Source organism: Echinops telfairi, unplaced genomic scaffold (genome assembly GCF_000313985.2).
Source record: "Echinops telfairi isolate 266 unplaced genomic scaffold, ASM31398v2 ScPeMD7_70;HRSCAF=299, whole genome shotgun sequence".
Taxonomy (NCBI): domain Eukaryota; kingdom Metazoa; phylum Chordata; class Mammalia; order Afrosoricida; family Tenrecidae; genus Echinops; species Echinops telfairi.
The window spans coordinates 18696369-18711856 of record NW_022103968.1 but is presented as its reverse complement, the minus strand read 5'-3'; positions in this window follow the sequence as shown (position 1 = coordinate 18711856).

Here is a 15488-nt window from a genome sequence, read left to right as displayed (position 1 = left end):
CCAAAGACCTTCTCCAGGAGTGTGAGCCCCAGCCTCTTTCCTTCCTGAAAAAGGAAGGGGCACCAGCAAAGGAGGAACAGTGTCTGGTAGACCTCAAAGTTTGTAAAAGTGTAGGATGTGGAGAGCGGAGGCTAGAAAATGAGAACATGCTACTCTATTATCCTTTCGGGTCCTGGTTGGTAAGTTATAGCCCGGGGGCCAAATCTGGCCCGTTGCCTGTTTTTGTATGATTGGCAAAAGAAATATAGTATTTCATGACACGTGAAAATTATAAGGATTTCAGCTTTCCTTTCAAAGGTGGAACGTATAAATCTCAGGGCACACCAGCATCAGTCAAAGAATGTTTACAATGGATTTGGATGTGGGTGGGATGCACCCTTTGAACGTCAGTGAAGCTAAATCGTATACCCTCTCCCCCCAAAAATTCCATTCTCTTACCTGAGCATCTGTAGTATTTAAAAATTATAGTGGCTATATTTTCATATTATTTGGTTTCCTCCCTTGGTATTGAAACTCAAGGTGACCACATGTGTGTCTGAGTAGGACTGTGTTGTATAGGGTTTTCCGTGGCTGCTTGTTTGGAAATAGATTGTCAGGCTTGTCTTCGGAGGTGTCTCTGGCTGGTCTCCAACCTCCGACCTTTGGGAGCATTAACCATCTGCACCACCCAGAATGGTATATAAGTCCCTTGGGCTGTATAAGGAAGTATCTTTATGCCTCATGTTGTATAATTCACTCACTGCCATTGACCCAATGCTGACTCATAGTGACCCCCTGTGGGTTTCTGAGATTCTCACTGTTTATGGGAGTGGACAGCCCAGTCTTTCTCCTGCGGTGCTTCTGGTGGTTTTGAATTGCCAACCATGTGGATCACAGCCCAACACCCAACCACAACACCACCAGGCCTCCAGGTTGTATAAATATCTCCATCATGTCCTAGACATTTCCTCTTGCCTGTAAAGACTAAAATATTGACTATCTGATTCTTTACAGAACAAGGTTATCGACCCCCACTCAATGGATTGCCCGCTATATTATAATGACTTACATTGATCTATGTGGCAGGGGAGAAGGGATTCTAAGCAGACTCATCCAGGATTCATTTAGTCAACAGGCACTTGTAGGAGTCTCCTATGTTCCAGGCCCTGAGCGTACAATTGCTGGACAAAGCCGACTCGAACCCTGTCCTCAGGGAATTTACAATCCAGAGGCAGGTCAGTGAGAATCTACCAGCCTGCATATGGGTGTCTATAAGAGAATCAATTAAAGTGGCCCCTCCCTGATGGCTTTTAAAGGTGTTGGCTTGTCAGGATAGTGGCAGAGCATGCTTGCCAGAAGCTATCTGGGAAGTTCCGGGAGGGTGTACAAGGAAGACAGATCAGGTGAGCACCACGAGACCAGCAGGGGAGATGCCAAGTGCAGGAAGCCAGCCATGAAGGGACTGCTCTGTCTGATTGGTTCCAGCTGAAGGCCAGGGGGCTGGCCCGGGCAGCACCAGCGTATGAAACACAAGGAGGGGAAGACTCCCAGAGTGAAGGATCCCATGCCAAGACTCCTTTTACATTCTAGGTGGAAGGTGCTCAAACAAGAGTCTTAGCCTCTGTGGACACAGTGAGAGCACAGGGTTGTCTTCTCAGGAGGCTAAGTAGACTTTGCTTTGTTTTCTTTTAAGTCCGGAACTTCTGATGCTTCCTGCCTTCAGAAGAGTTCACCGAGATGCCTTTAGTCCTCCCCCCATTTCTGTAACTAGAGTCAAAGACATGTCTCCTTTCTTGTCCCCCACATTGAGGAAATCACCCCAAGGAGAAACTCACTTTCCAGCCTGCTGAAGCTGTGAGACCTCTGGGCTGAAGCAGCATCGGGTGACTGTCTAGACCACAGGTTGGGCCAACTTTTGAAATAGATGAGCCAATCCTGTCCCTCACAACAAAATAAAAATGATTTGAGAGCCATATATATTTTACAAACAAGTGAAATCACCGCTATCTGAATAATATCCTTCAATTTCCCCCCCCCCCCCATTTTATTTCAGAGTCACATGTACGTACCCAAAGCACCGTGTATGGCTTGAGAGCCACAGTTTGCCAACTCCTGGTCTGGCCCATCTTCTGTGCCCAATTGGCAGTAGCAATTCTAGTCTAGACTGTGCAAGCTTTTCTTAAAGGGAAAAGTAGCCTGGGTGTCCCGACGGCCATCCCAGCAGCCGCCATGGATTCTGAGGCTTCACAGAAGGGGCCAAAGCTTCGAAGCTGAGGACCTTCCTAGAGCATCCCCATAGCTCACCTTTGTCTCTTCTGGTGCTAGAAACCACAAGAGGAAGGGCGCGAAGACTAATCATAGACTGAGTCCTGCCCTCCTGGGTCTTTCAGAGCCTAAGTGGACTCCTGTAAGGTGTCCTTGTTGGTCCCACACCCCAAGAGCAGCTTAGAAATGTAGAAGGCAGGGTGGCTGCAGCAATTGTGAGGATGGCACAGGACCGGGCAGTGTTTGATTGTCATCCTTAGGGTGACATCCTGTGAGTCAGAACCAGCTCAAGGGCACCTAACCACAACAACCTCATCATACGTTTGAAATGTTGTGAGGTTTACCAAATTGTGGCCCAGAGACACAACGTGAACACGTGCTGTTGGAGAAATGCCACTGATAGACTTGCTGGGTGTAAGATTACCACAGTCCTTCAATTTGTTAAAAAACAAAACAAAACAACACAATTATCTGTAGGGTGCAATGCAGTGAAGGGCAATAAAAGGAAGGCCAGCTTGTAAAGGGGAAACAGATCAACATTCCAGGCCAGTTTGTCAGCAGGCATCTTTTGGGGGATCATTCCTAAACAGTCTTCAAGGATCACACTTGATCAAAGGAGTATCCGTGTTGTACAACTGGTTCATTGAGTAGTGCTCTACACCTTTTCAGTAGCATTGGCATTTTTATTTTATTTGACCTCTGAGCAAAACTCTAATGTGCACAGAGCAAATATGACCTTGCCCTCCAGAGCACTTGGGGAGTATTTGTGTCTCTTGTGATATCTGAGTGTTCTGGCTATTGGAGAACTTTCCTTTCCTTGAAACTTTGGTAGGAAAGTTTTCTAAAAACACTATTCTGTAAAGCCTTGTCTTGATAAATAGTGCAGACATTTGGAAAATCCAGAGAAAGTCCTTCTAAGTACCAGTGATCCTATGAGGCTCCTAGGTAAGATGACCATGGAGCATCATTAACATGTAGAAATAAATCTGTTTGCCCTGAGCCAAAGGGCCCACGCTGCTTTCAAAGTGGGGCTTTGAACATATTCATGAAGTGGTGGACCCTAGTAGTGTAGTGGGATACAAGTTGGGCTGCTAAACCCAAGGTCGGCATTTTTAACCCACCAGCCATTCTGCAGGAGGAAGAAGAGGGCTGTTCGTTCCCGTACAGATTTACAGCCTCAGAAACTCAAAGGGTCACTGAATCAGAATGGACTCAGGGGCAGTGAGTTTCCTTAAGCCTGTCCATTCTGATTCAACCACCTGCTGAGAACTTGCTCTCTAACCCGGCGTACAACGCACTGCTATTAAGCCCATTCTGAATCCTAGCGACCCAGTAGGACAGAGTAGAAATGCCCCAGTAGGTTTCCAAAACTAACTCTTTGTGGGAGTAGAAAGCCTCTTCTTTCTCCTTCAAATTGGCTGGTGATTTCGAACTGCTGACCGTGCAGTAAGTAACCCAATGCATAACCCCAACTAGGACAGTGACAAAGAGGAAGACCCATGAAGAGATAGATTGACACAGTGGCTGCAACAATGGGCTCCATCATAACAACAGTTATAAGGAGGCCACAGGAAGGGGCGGTGCTATATTCTCTTGTACGTGGGGTCCCTATGAGTGGAAACTGACACAACAGCATCTAACAACAGCCCCAGATAGAATCAGAATCTACATTGTTAACAAGATCCTCAGGTGATTCTTGTAGATCATGACTATCTGAGGACCTTGCTAACTTGTCTATTCTGATTCCATAGGTGTGCCTGAGAATCACCTGGAGATCTTAAAGATTTGTATCTGCCCATAATTGTGCCTCCCCTTCCATACACTTGGTTGTTTTGTATGTTTCTGATGGTGATCAGTACGTGTGTCTCCAGCAGTCCAACTCTCTGCTGAACAGCGGTCTGTCCTCTACGGCAGCCTGGGGAGCCTGCAAAGCAAGCTTCTGCTTAGATGGAAAATGAGAACACAAGGGTTCCCAGGGAAAATGAGTAGAGTAAGAGGTAGACTGACAATCGGAGTCATTTCTTTGGCTCTCTCAGCTGACTTTTGGAATTTTCTTCTTGGATTTCATCTAAGTTTCACACAGGGGCCTTAGCTCCACTTCACAGATGGGGAAATGGGTGCCAACGAAACAGAGTCACTCAGTCAAGGTCACATGGTGAGTGAGTAGCATCGCAAGAATGAAAAACCCATTGTCATTGTCCTCCTTTGCCCAAGGTCTTGATGGCTTCTGCCTGAGCCAAGAGGCGGGAGTTTGGCTGGGGCAGAGCGAGCTCAACACAGCCCTGCCCAACCTGGGGTTCTGGTTGCAGAACAGCTGCAGCCCCTTGCCTCTGGAGAGGTTTAGCTCTGGGATCCATCTGGGTCCCTTCTGGGAGCAAAGCAGGCCCCCTTATCAGAAATTGGAGCCTGACACACAGCTGTGTTTACAGGAGAGGCTCATTTATCGCTGGGTCCTGGAAGGGATTGTTTGCGCTTATCTATTCTAGTTAGCCAGATGCTAAGGGTTGCTCAAGTCTGACCCAGATTGAAATCAGCTGTGTAAAACACCTTGCCCCTGAATATTCTCTCCCCATCGCTCATCTCTCCCTCCCTCCCCCCTGTCCTCTTTTCTCTCTTCCTCCCTTCTTCCCTCCTCTTCTCCTTCCTTCCGCCAACCCCTCTTCCCTCTCTCACACTGAATAGACTTAGGTCAACTCGAGCCATATTGTGCCAACCCCAACACACTGAGCTGGCATGACAGTCAAGGTCCCAAAGGATTCTGTCTATTGGGTCGGGTGCTTGCCCCATATGCCTCTTCCATATGTCTTTTGTGCAGGGAGCGACCTGGGGGAGAACGCAGAGAATAACAGTGGGGGCATCAGACGACGATGAACAGAGGGCAGCCTCAGGTTGCGACACATGTTACCCAAATCCTCAGTGATTCCACCCAGGAAGCTCAGCCCTTGTGAAAATGGGGGAAACTGAGTCCCTTCTGGATCATGCCGCAGCCTGGTTGCTCCTGACGGTAGGAGACTATCAAAAGGTCTGGCCCCCAGGGCTCTGATCTGCTCTCTGCCCAGAAAGCCTCAACAGCTTCTGACAGTCTGCCTCACAAAGTCCAAACTTGCTCTTGACCTCCGGGGACCAGCTGCAGCTTCATCTGCCCACCCCGCCTGGAACCACCTCTGCTCTCAGTCCCATGGCCTTCTTATCAGTCCCCGTCCTAGGACACTTATCGCCTTGACTGCAAATACATTTATTTTTATGGCTGTTATCATTTCTACTGGCCGAGTCTCTGAGCTGTTTCTGGGCTGGGCCTGTGCTTGTTTATCTTTGTACTCTGAGGTCTTAAGTGGTGTTCCTGTGGGGTGCTCGATAAAATATGTTGAACCGAATCAACAGGGTTCCCCAGGGCTGCCTCACCCTGGAGAGACAATGCACCCATCTTTCCTATAGCACCCCTAAGCAGGAAGGACACTTAACCACCAGGCTTCCGAGAGAAGAAGCATTGCAGAAGGACAAGCTCAAGGTCATGTGACCCAACTCTCTTGTGGCAGAGACTGAGGCCTGGGCACCTGGCTGGAGACAGATGTTGTGAGTTTTGTCTGACATCTGAGGAAGCCAGGGTTGGGGAATAGAAAACACTTATCTGGAGACAGACAGGTAGAAAGCCTTTTTCTGTTGTGCAGGGGCCTCAGAGGCTTAGCCCTTGGAAATCCAGCTGCCCTGCTGACTTCCCTGAATAGGGCTCTGGCTGGCCAAAGCCTGGGAGGGCTTAGGCACTGAAGCAGGCTGTACCTGGCTCCCGTCCAGTCTGAGCTCAGGGGCTGGAGAAGCTGTAAGAACTCTGTCCAAGGCCTGGCAGCCCATCTACCCCAGCTGGGTCTTTTCACAGAAGACCCATCAGTCAGGTACTAAAACATTACACAGAGCCTTTGTCCAGAATGCTGTGTTTTTCAGAGAGAAGTTTGCTTTGGCCACGTGGTGAGGACAAGGGAAGCAGAGGCCACGCTTTGCTCCAGGAGGGCGAAGCCTGTGACGACCAGGAGGGAAAGGGACAGAAGGGAGGAGAAAGGACTTGAGCTAAGGAGGAAGCCAAGTGGAAATGTGGGAGAGAAACATCCTGGATGATCATTGGGACAGTGGCTTAGGAACTTCTCAGGCGTTTGTCCTGGGTTTGGTATTGACAAGCTACAGCGACAGTGGGGACAGTTGATACTGACCAAGGTTCCAACCTCAGCCCTGCCCTCACTGGTTGTGAGGCCGTGTGGTGGTTATGAGCTGCCAGGGAACTGATTCCAACTCCCTGGGTGCAAAGGAGACCTGTTCCATAGGGTTTGCTAGGCTGTAACCTGCTGAAGTGACTGCGGGCAGGCCTGACCTGCCAAGGTTTCCGCTAACCGTTGCGAGCTTAGCCATTTGCACCGCCCAGGGACTTCTAGGAGCATTTATTTGACCTTTCTGAGTCTCCATTTCCTCTTGTGTTGTGTGAGGCGAAAATAGCAGCATCTGGCCAAACCGGGATGCGATTCAGAGACGATAGGGTGTGCTGGGCACACAGGGATCAGCCCGGAGGTGCTGGGTTTTGTAACCATCCTCTCGGCTTTCCAATCTAGGAACTAATAAAAGGCTGGGGCTGCAGCGAACACCCAGGCAATGGTGTCGAATGACTGGTGACTGAGACAAGGAAGTGAAACCATCATGAGCAGAACTACAGTTAGAGGAACCTTGGCCCAGAAACAGTCGGTGGGGTGGGGGTGGGGGGAACAGTCTGCTCCTAGTTAGGGAGCAGCCAATGGGAGAACTGTAAAATTTAGAGTTGTTGCCTCACAGGCATTCTAAATTAGCCTGTGTGCATGTGTGTGTGTGAGAAGTACATATATATGTGTGTGTGTGTGAGATGTGTGTATATATATGAATGGTATGGATGTGTGTAGCATGGGTGTGATTGTATGTGTATACACGTGGCATAGGTAGTATGTTGGGTGGATGGTGGATGCATGCATGTGTGTGGTGCATGTGCATGGTATATGTTTGTGTATGGTGTGTGTATGTGCATGGGTGTATATGAGTGTGTGGTTCAGATATTTGGGTAGCATGGATGTGGTATGTGTTGTGTGTGTATGAGTGCCATCTGTAGTCTGTGTGGGTGTATGTGGTGTATGTGTGTGTGGTGGGTGTGCATGAGTGTGGTGCTTGTGATTGTGCAGGGGTGTGTGAAGAGACAGTTATTGGACAAAGGCATGCTGTTTCTCATTCGGTTTTGAGTTTTGTACTCCTAATGGCTCCCAGAAGAGGGAACGGAGGCTCAGAGAGTCTCAACCAAACTGGTGCTGCAAAGGCAGAAGCCAACCTGAATTCAATCTAACAAGACAAGAGTGGGTGGCAGGGTCAGCCTGGCTCCTCCCGCAGAACCCCTGAATGCAGGCCAGTCCCTGCGTTGTTCCACTGTCTGAGCCGCAGGCAGCTCTTCTTGTGGTGTGTCAGCCAAGGACTGCCCTGGCCCTGACCTGCGACTTCCTGCGCAGCATCGCCCCTCGGATGTCAGTCCCTCCTCTGAACCAGTGAAGGAGTCTTGGTAGGAGCAGAGAAAGCTTGGGGTGGTCGCTGACCCGAGCCCCCGGACAGATACAGAAGCATCACCCCTGTCCGCTCATCCCACACCCAGCCTGGCCAGAGCCCTGGAGAGTGCCAGCTTCCTGCCCTGGCAGGAGGTCCTCACGGATTGTCTTCAGGGATTCTGGGCAAAGCCAGGCTTCAGCTGCCAACTCCTTGTCTGTTGCTTGTTTCAGTGTATGCTTCCAAGCAGATCCTGAGAAAGCGGTGAGGGACTGGCTCTTCTGCTGGCCGCAACCAGGAAGTGAACCCTGCCCCACGCCTCAGACAGGCATATGCTCAGGAAACAGACATGTTATGTGTGCCTCCTTTCTTTCTACCGAGTCTGATCTTTCAGCACCTACTGTGTGCCTGAGGTGGAGGCAGGGGCAGCTTTTTGCCCTTGGGGAGCTCACACAGCTCAGAGCGAGCCAACAGCTAAACAAACAGTGAGCGTAGACATGTGTATCACGGAAGACAGGCTTCGCCCTGCCCTGCTGCTTGAGGAAAACTTGCAGAAGAGATTATTCTACCAGAGCCTGAAGGATCAGTCAGAATTCAATAACTAAAACTAAGATGGCCAAGAATCCTATTATCATCATCATCATCATCTTCCATTGGGCATCCTGCCAAGATCTTCCCAAGCACTGTTTCACTGCATTTGAACATCAGTCCTAAGGGATAAGTACTCCATTTTACAGATGAGAAATGGAGGAACGGCTCGGGGAGGCGAAGTAACTTCCCAAAGCTGGGAAACACAAGTAATGAACCTGATTCTGCTCACTATACATTTCATCAGGTGTAAAAAAGTACCATGATAGAAAGTTACTTGCTGAAAAGTTTTGCTCACCTCCTAGTCTCTGTACACCTCATCGCTCCCCTGCCCTTTTAGGCATAAACACTTTACTCATTTCTCATATCTTTTCAGTGTTTCTTTACACAAATATAAATACGATGGAAAGAATCATCTTATTTGTTGTCCATTGTCTTACCCAAAGATAGCGCACACATTCCCAAACAGCCTAGGAGCCATGTTCATCAGAGCATGTAGAGAACATACTTATTCTTTTCTACATCTGTCTAGTGCACCATAAAGATCCTTCAGTGGGGCAAATGCTTTGCCTCACTAACCTACACACAATGGTTTGAATCTACCCGGCAATCTCAGAAGAAAGGCCTGGCAAACTTCCTCCATGGAAGATTCTAGCCAAGAAACCCCTAGGAAGCCGTGTTAGTCTCTCAGACACGAGTTTGCCATAAGTCAAAACCAACTTGACAGCAATGGGTTTGGTTTGAGACCACCCTTTCCAACCAGCCTGGAAGACGTGGGTGTGCTTTGCTAAACTATTCCGCTTTCACGGGGCACCGAGAGCAAGAGGAAATGCAATGGACCTTTGAATGAGTCTTTCTACGAGGTGGGAAGCTGGATGCGGCACAGCCTGCCTGGACATGTGCCCTGCCTGAGTACGAGGCTATATATACCATCAGAGTGGCAGCAGGGGGCAAAGCCATTCAACAGAGCAAGTTCCAACTCATCTCTGGCCCCGCTGCCTGCAGTCCTTTACGACATGGGGAACATGCTCTGTCTGCAAAGTTTTATGGTGCTTCCTGTGCCTCAGATATAGAAAGCATTTGGTCTTCATGCATTACCCTGGGCTACTTCCCCACCGGTTGTGCAAGAGCTCAAGAGGCTTTACATGTGGTACTTCAAGCATTCCCAGGCCTCTAGTGGGCCCTGGGAACGCCTGCTGCCAGGGCTGTGACCGACTCCAGCGCCTTTGAAAGTGAGCAGAGTCAGCAGTCCTTCTCTCTGAGATTCTCTAGGAGATTCTCTCATTGGGTAATAATGCCTGTGGGGATGACTTTGGTTTTTTTGAAAAGAGACATTTGCTTCCTAAGGTCACGTGACCACTCTTGGTTAAAAACTTTAAAGAGGTTGTACAGCTTCCAACCCACCAGTCCCATCAAGCACAAACGGTCACCCTTGGCAGCTTTTGTGTTTCCTAAGGTCTATCATTTGGGGTCTACCACATAGACTCAACACAGTGATTCAAACCGACTGAGCTTTATGGACCGAGCTAATGGTTCTCCTCTACTCGGTTCTGCCTAGACCTTTACCTCTCTCCATAGGAGTCTCAAGAGGCTGTGCTTGTAAAGATAGTAGAACAAAGTATTGATTAGTCTCTGTAAAAACCTGAGTCATCATAGAAAATCGCCATTCACAGAATCTTAGACCATCTGCCAAGCTGGAGGTCATATTGGACAGAACATATCCATAGAAAGAATCGGGAGACCTTTTCAGCGCTCCACCCTCCGAGCAGTTACATGGCCTACAGTGTTACACATGGTGTTAGCAGCAGAACTAGGGTTTGAATCTAGGTCTCTTGTCTTCTTGCCCTGCTCTCATTCCACTATATCAGTGCTTCCCAATGTGTATTCTATAAGACCCCGCTGTTACGCAGAACCAGAAAGTTGGTTAGCATGTACAGTGACCGCATGTACTGACAGAACAGAGCATGTCTAATCCCGAGTCATTTTCACAATTGTTGTGTGTGTCACTTGAGCTCATTGAGCGTCTCCCTGTTTTCTGACGGCCCTGTGCTTTACCAAGCATGAGGCTGGTCTCCAGACAGCAGCCCCTCCTGATAACATCTCCAAAGTCACTGAGATGGAAGCTCACTACCTGTGCTTCTTCTTTTTTTCTTTTTTTTTTAACATTTTATTAGGGGCTCATACAACTGTTATCCCAATCCATACACACATCAATTGTGTAAAGCGCATTTGTACATCGTTTCCTCATTTTTCCCCTCCCTCCCCGCTCCCCCCTCCCGCATGAGCCCTTGATAGTTTATAAATGGGTATTTTGTCATATCTTGCCCTGTCCGACGTCTCCCTTCATCCACTTTTCGGTTGTCTGTCCCCCAGGGAGGAGGTCACACACAGTTCCATGTAATCGGTTCCCTCTTCCCTACCCATTCTCCCTTTACCCTCCCTGTTTTGCCACTCACACCACTGGTCCTATAGGGCTCATCCGCCCTGGATTCCCTGTATTTTCAGTTCCTATCTGTACCAGTGTACCTCCTCTGGTCTAGCCAGTCTTGCAAGATAGAATTCGAGTCATGGTAGTGGGAGCGGGGAGGAAACCTTTAGGAACTAGAGGAAGGTTGTATTTCTCATCATTGTTACACCTGTGCTTCTAAGAAGCATTTTGTCTGCTCTTCTTCCAAGATAGATTTGTTCATTGTTCGGACAGTCTATGATATCGTCAATGTTTTTTGGCCAACACCGTCATTCTTCTTTGGTCTTGCATTCAAAAGCCATAGAAGTAACGGACAATGCTATGACAAAACTCAGGCACAACATCATCTTCAAAGTGACATTTTCACTTTTTAGCACTGAAGTGGAGATCTTTTGGAGCACATTCACACTATGCAGTCTGCCATTTGGTTTCCTGACTGCTGTTATCATGGGCATCGATCGTGGATCCATGTGAAAGGAAATAGTTGGCAACTTCAATCTTTTGTTCATTTATCATTATATTGTGAACTATCTATATATCATTATATATAATGAACTAGTAGTGAGGATTTTTATTTTATGTTGAAGTATAATCCACACTAAAGGCTGTTGTCTTTGATCTTCATCAGGAAGCGCCTAACGTCGTCGTCATTTTCAACAAACAAGGTTGTGTTAAAAGCATATCACAGCTTGTTAATGATTCTTCCAATCCTGATGTCACATTTTTCTTCATATTGTCCAGTTCTTTGGATCATTTGCTCAGCATACAGATTGAATAACTATAGCTAAAGGATATAATTCTGATACACACCTTTCCTGATTTGAAACCATACAGTATACTCTTATTCTGTTTGAACGACTGCCTCTTGATTTATGTAAAGGTTCCACAGGAGCACAATTAAGTGTTCTAGGGCAAGGCTTCTGAAACTTTTTCACTCGTGACCCCTTTTCACCTGAGAAGTTTGCAACATGAGCAAGCACTGACACGCACCTGAGGTTCATTACATGTTTCATTTTGAATTATTTTTTTTAGGTGTTATGCACCCAGAAACCATTTACTGCTGCCAAATCTTTTCGACCCCCACTTTCACTTACATGACTCCATTTACAGTCACAACCCACCATTTAAGCTTTGTTCTAGAATTTCCATTCTTCACAGGGTGATCCATAATTTGCTATAATCCACACAGACAAATAAATACCTTTGCATAGTCAACAAAAGGCAAATAAGCATATTCTGATATCCTCTGCCTTCAGCTGAGATCTCTTATCCCCAGGTGCAGACGATTCCCTTTGCTGACATTTCTGGTGTCCGAAGTGCAATTGTGAAACTGCATTTTCCATCACATTCCCCGAGGCATTGAAGACACCGCCAAATATTTAAAGTAAATGGACTATACTAAACTTAGGAGGGGAAAAAAAGCCAAAACAAACCAACCACGGCCATCATGTTGATTCAGATTCACAGTGATCCTATAAGGTAGAACTGCCCATAGTTTCCAAGGCCGACTAGCATATCTTCCTCCTACAGAATGGCTGGTGGGTTCAAACGACTGAGCTTTAGCTTAGCAACTGAACGTTTTAACCACTAGGCCATAATATTTCAAGTACGGATACTATCAGACTAAATCAAGACCTTAAAAATCTGCTACTGATCCACAATTGCATAAAACCAAAATTAACTACATTGGCCTGAGTAAACTAAAATAATTACGATGAGGTGTTTGTGTATTTTGCTGATGTTCAATGTGCATTGTCTAGATAAAAGATTTTTTCCCTTTTTAAAGTAATAATCAACTATTTCAATCATTAATGACACTGGCTACAAAATATCCTATGGTAAGGGCCTCTCATCTCCTAATTTTTACAATTTGGATAGTGCAAATGGCACATTTTGCCTTTGCCTTTGACGCCTAGATAGATTAGCAGATAATACTATAATCATGTGTCAATTTGAGACTTAAGAGCAAAGGGGTGGAGTTTAGCTTGTCAATCAGGTCACAGCTTGATGACCTCATTTGGAGGCGCTATGGAGATAAATAGCTCACTGGAGGCGGAACGCCTGCTCACTCCCTGCGAGACATTCCTGTTGAGAAGACACATGGACCTACACTAGAGCCCTGGAGCTGAAGGAGCCACGTGGAGGCCCCTGCCAGCACTGAGATGCTTCCACTGCCACTGGATCCACAAGACTTTCCACCCACTGGCCTGTGATCTTCCGTCATTCAGCGTCATTGCATCCTTGTGTGAGTCTATAAGGTTGCTATGAGTCAGAATTAACTTGATAGCAGTCAGTTTGATTTTGGTTCTGCGTGAGTGTAGTTTTTTAACCTGGTGCTCTCCAGTTCCAGGAATTCTCCATCTTTTTCTGAGTCATGATTCTTCTTGGGGTCATAGGAAAACAAGTTAAATGCCTCTTTTTCCAGCAGATACATAATAAAAATTGCAGAAAACTTTGGGGTGTTTTGACTCCCTTTAAAGTACATCAACAAATCATTGGCCTAGATTCACTGCCCTTAAAGAGAACGCTAAAAACAAGAACACACACACAAACTACACTAAGAATCAAATGAAGAGAAACCACAAACACACACACACACACACACACACACACACACACACGAAATTCTAGTAAGATTTTCAGGTACCACTTCAGGAATTATTTTTTGTCTTTTTCCTCGACTCTTGGGCGTCACTTGTTGCCTGCTAGTTCCTGTTTCGATGCCGACTTTGTCAATTGTGCTGAAGGGCTGCCAGTCATGGTGCTTCAAATGTAGAGGATGGGTTTTTTCTGGAGCTCTTGTTTAAAAATATTACTCCTAGTTTTTCTTTCTGGAAGCGGTCCTCCTTGCTTTTTAGAAAGAGGAGTAAAGAGAAAGGGAGGGAGGGAGGGAAAGAAAGAGAAAGAGAGAAAGAAGGGGCGCTGGAGAGTCACACTCACGCAGAGTCACATGGAAGAGGAGGGCAGCTGCCTGTAGAGGAGTCCTCTCAGACTCTCTGACCTACCTGCAGCCAGGCCTCTTTGGACCTCAGGCTGACATCACTAGCCCATTTCCCAAGACCGGCTTCTGTCTCTGACCTCCCAGGGGGCGAACTTGAATGTTGTTACAGACATTTGATAAAATCAAGACACTCCTTGGCTTTCTCTTGTTCTCCACTAACTTGACACTACTTTAATTTTTGCTTAAAAGAGATTGATTCATTCTGTTAATAGACTTCCTTTTCATTGAGTGCCTCCCTTTACCAGGGACTTAGCTTTTGAGTGCACCCTCTGCTCCTAGTCTAGCCTGTGTGTGTTTCCTGTTAGATTTGGCTCTTATGCACAGCCCTGACGGCATTCATTCTTTGTAGTTTCTAACAGGAAAAGCCCCTGGTTTTCACATCAGGTGCTTGGGAGGCAAGGAGAGACGAGGAGAAGCGAAGGCCAGAGCAGCAGCCAGGTACACTCAGGGCCCCTGGGAGACAAGACGCCTAAGCCTGAGAAGTGTGTCGCCTAATGAGGACCTGGTGTTCCAGGTACATGCAAACAAAGCCCCCAGAGATGTGCGTGGAGGAACGTTTCTTTACCCTGACACAACAGAATTAAGCACAGGGTGTGGCCATTCTGCTTAGAACTGAAAAGCATTGGGTGGGAGGCTCTGTGTTTGCAAGAGCTTGAGGAAATGGCGTTTTTACTCTATTTAAAGCTCATGTCAGGTGTAGGAAATGTGCTTAAACGTATGGTAGACTCTTGGGGAAAGATATCCTACCAGGGTCCCTGAACCTTGCCTGAACTTAACTTATACATCCTCAAGGAAGCTGGAGGGATTTGGTGAGGGGAACGTACAAAGACATCACACACCAAGGAAACCCCTCCATGCTTGCGTAGGGGAGTCAAGCCTTCTGAGTGTGTCACTATTTCTTGAGTTCATACCTACTTGTTGAAAACACTGCTCCTGCTCCTTTGTGCTATGCTTCCCATTCTGCTTGGCTCTTCACTCCAGGAATGAAACTCTTGAAATGCTCTCTGTATGCAACTCCTAAACATCGTACAAAGCCTCCCCTGTGCTGTTCCTCACTGGCAGCCTGAAAGTAGAGTCATGTGTTACCAGGAGGGGCTGGGGCCCAGAAATGGGTATACAGTATATCTTTGACTTCGATTCAATAGTCTTACGGCTGAGTGGTCAGCAGATCTTTCCGTCAGAAGATCTGGGCTTACTCTGTCTACACATTCTCTGCCCCGTGTGCCATAATAAGGGCAAAATCAGGGCACCATCGTCTCCACAGCATTTCTGGCTCTGCAAAGCACTAGCTGGGTGGCTTTGGCTAGAACAGGACATCTCTCCGGGTATCTGTCTTGTCATTTACATAACAACAGGTTTAGACTAGGGGGATCTCCAAACTGTCTTTGAAGCACAAAAGTCCCATGGGTACCAGGGACCTCCTCAAGCCTCATTTTTCTCATCTTTAAAACCTCACCTTCATAGGATGTGGTGAAGTGGGCGGAACAGTTCTCAGTGTACCTGAACACACAACATAAACATCAGCTATTGTCATTGTTATTAAAATTCTTTATGCAGCACTCTCCTTTCAAAGCGTGCTCATGTCTTTTACCATTTGTTCTCGAGAGTAATTCATCAGCCCCAAGACAGAATGGCTCATAAACTAATGTC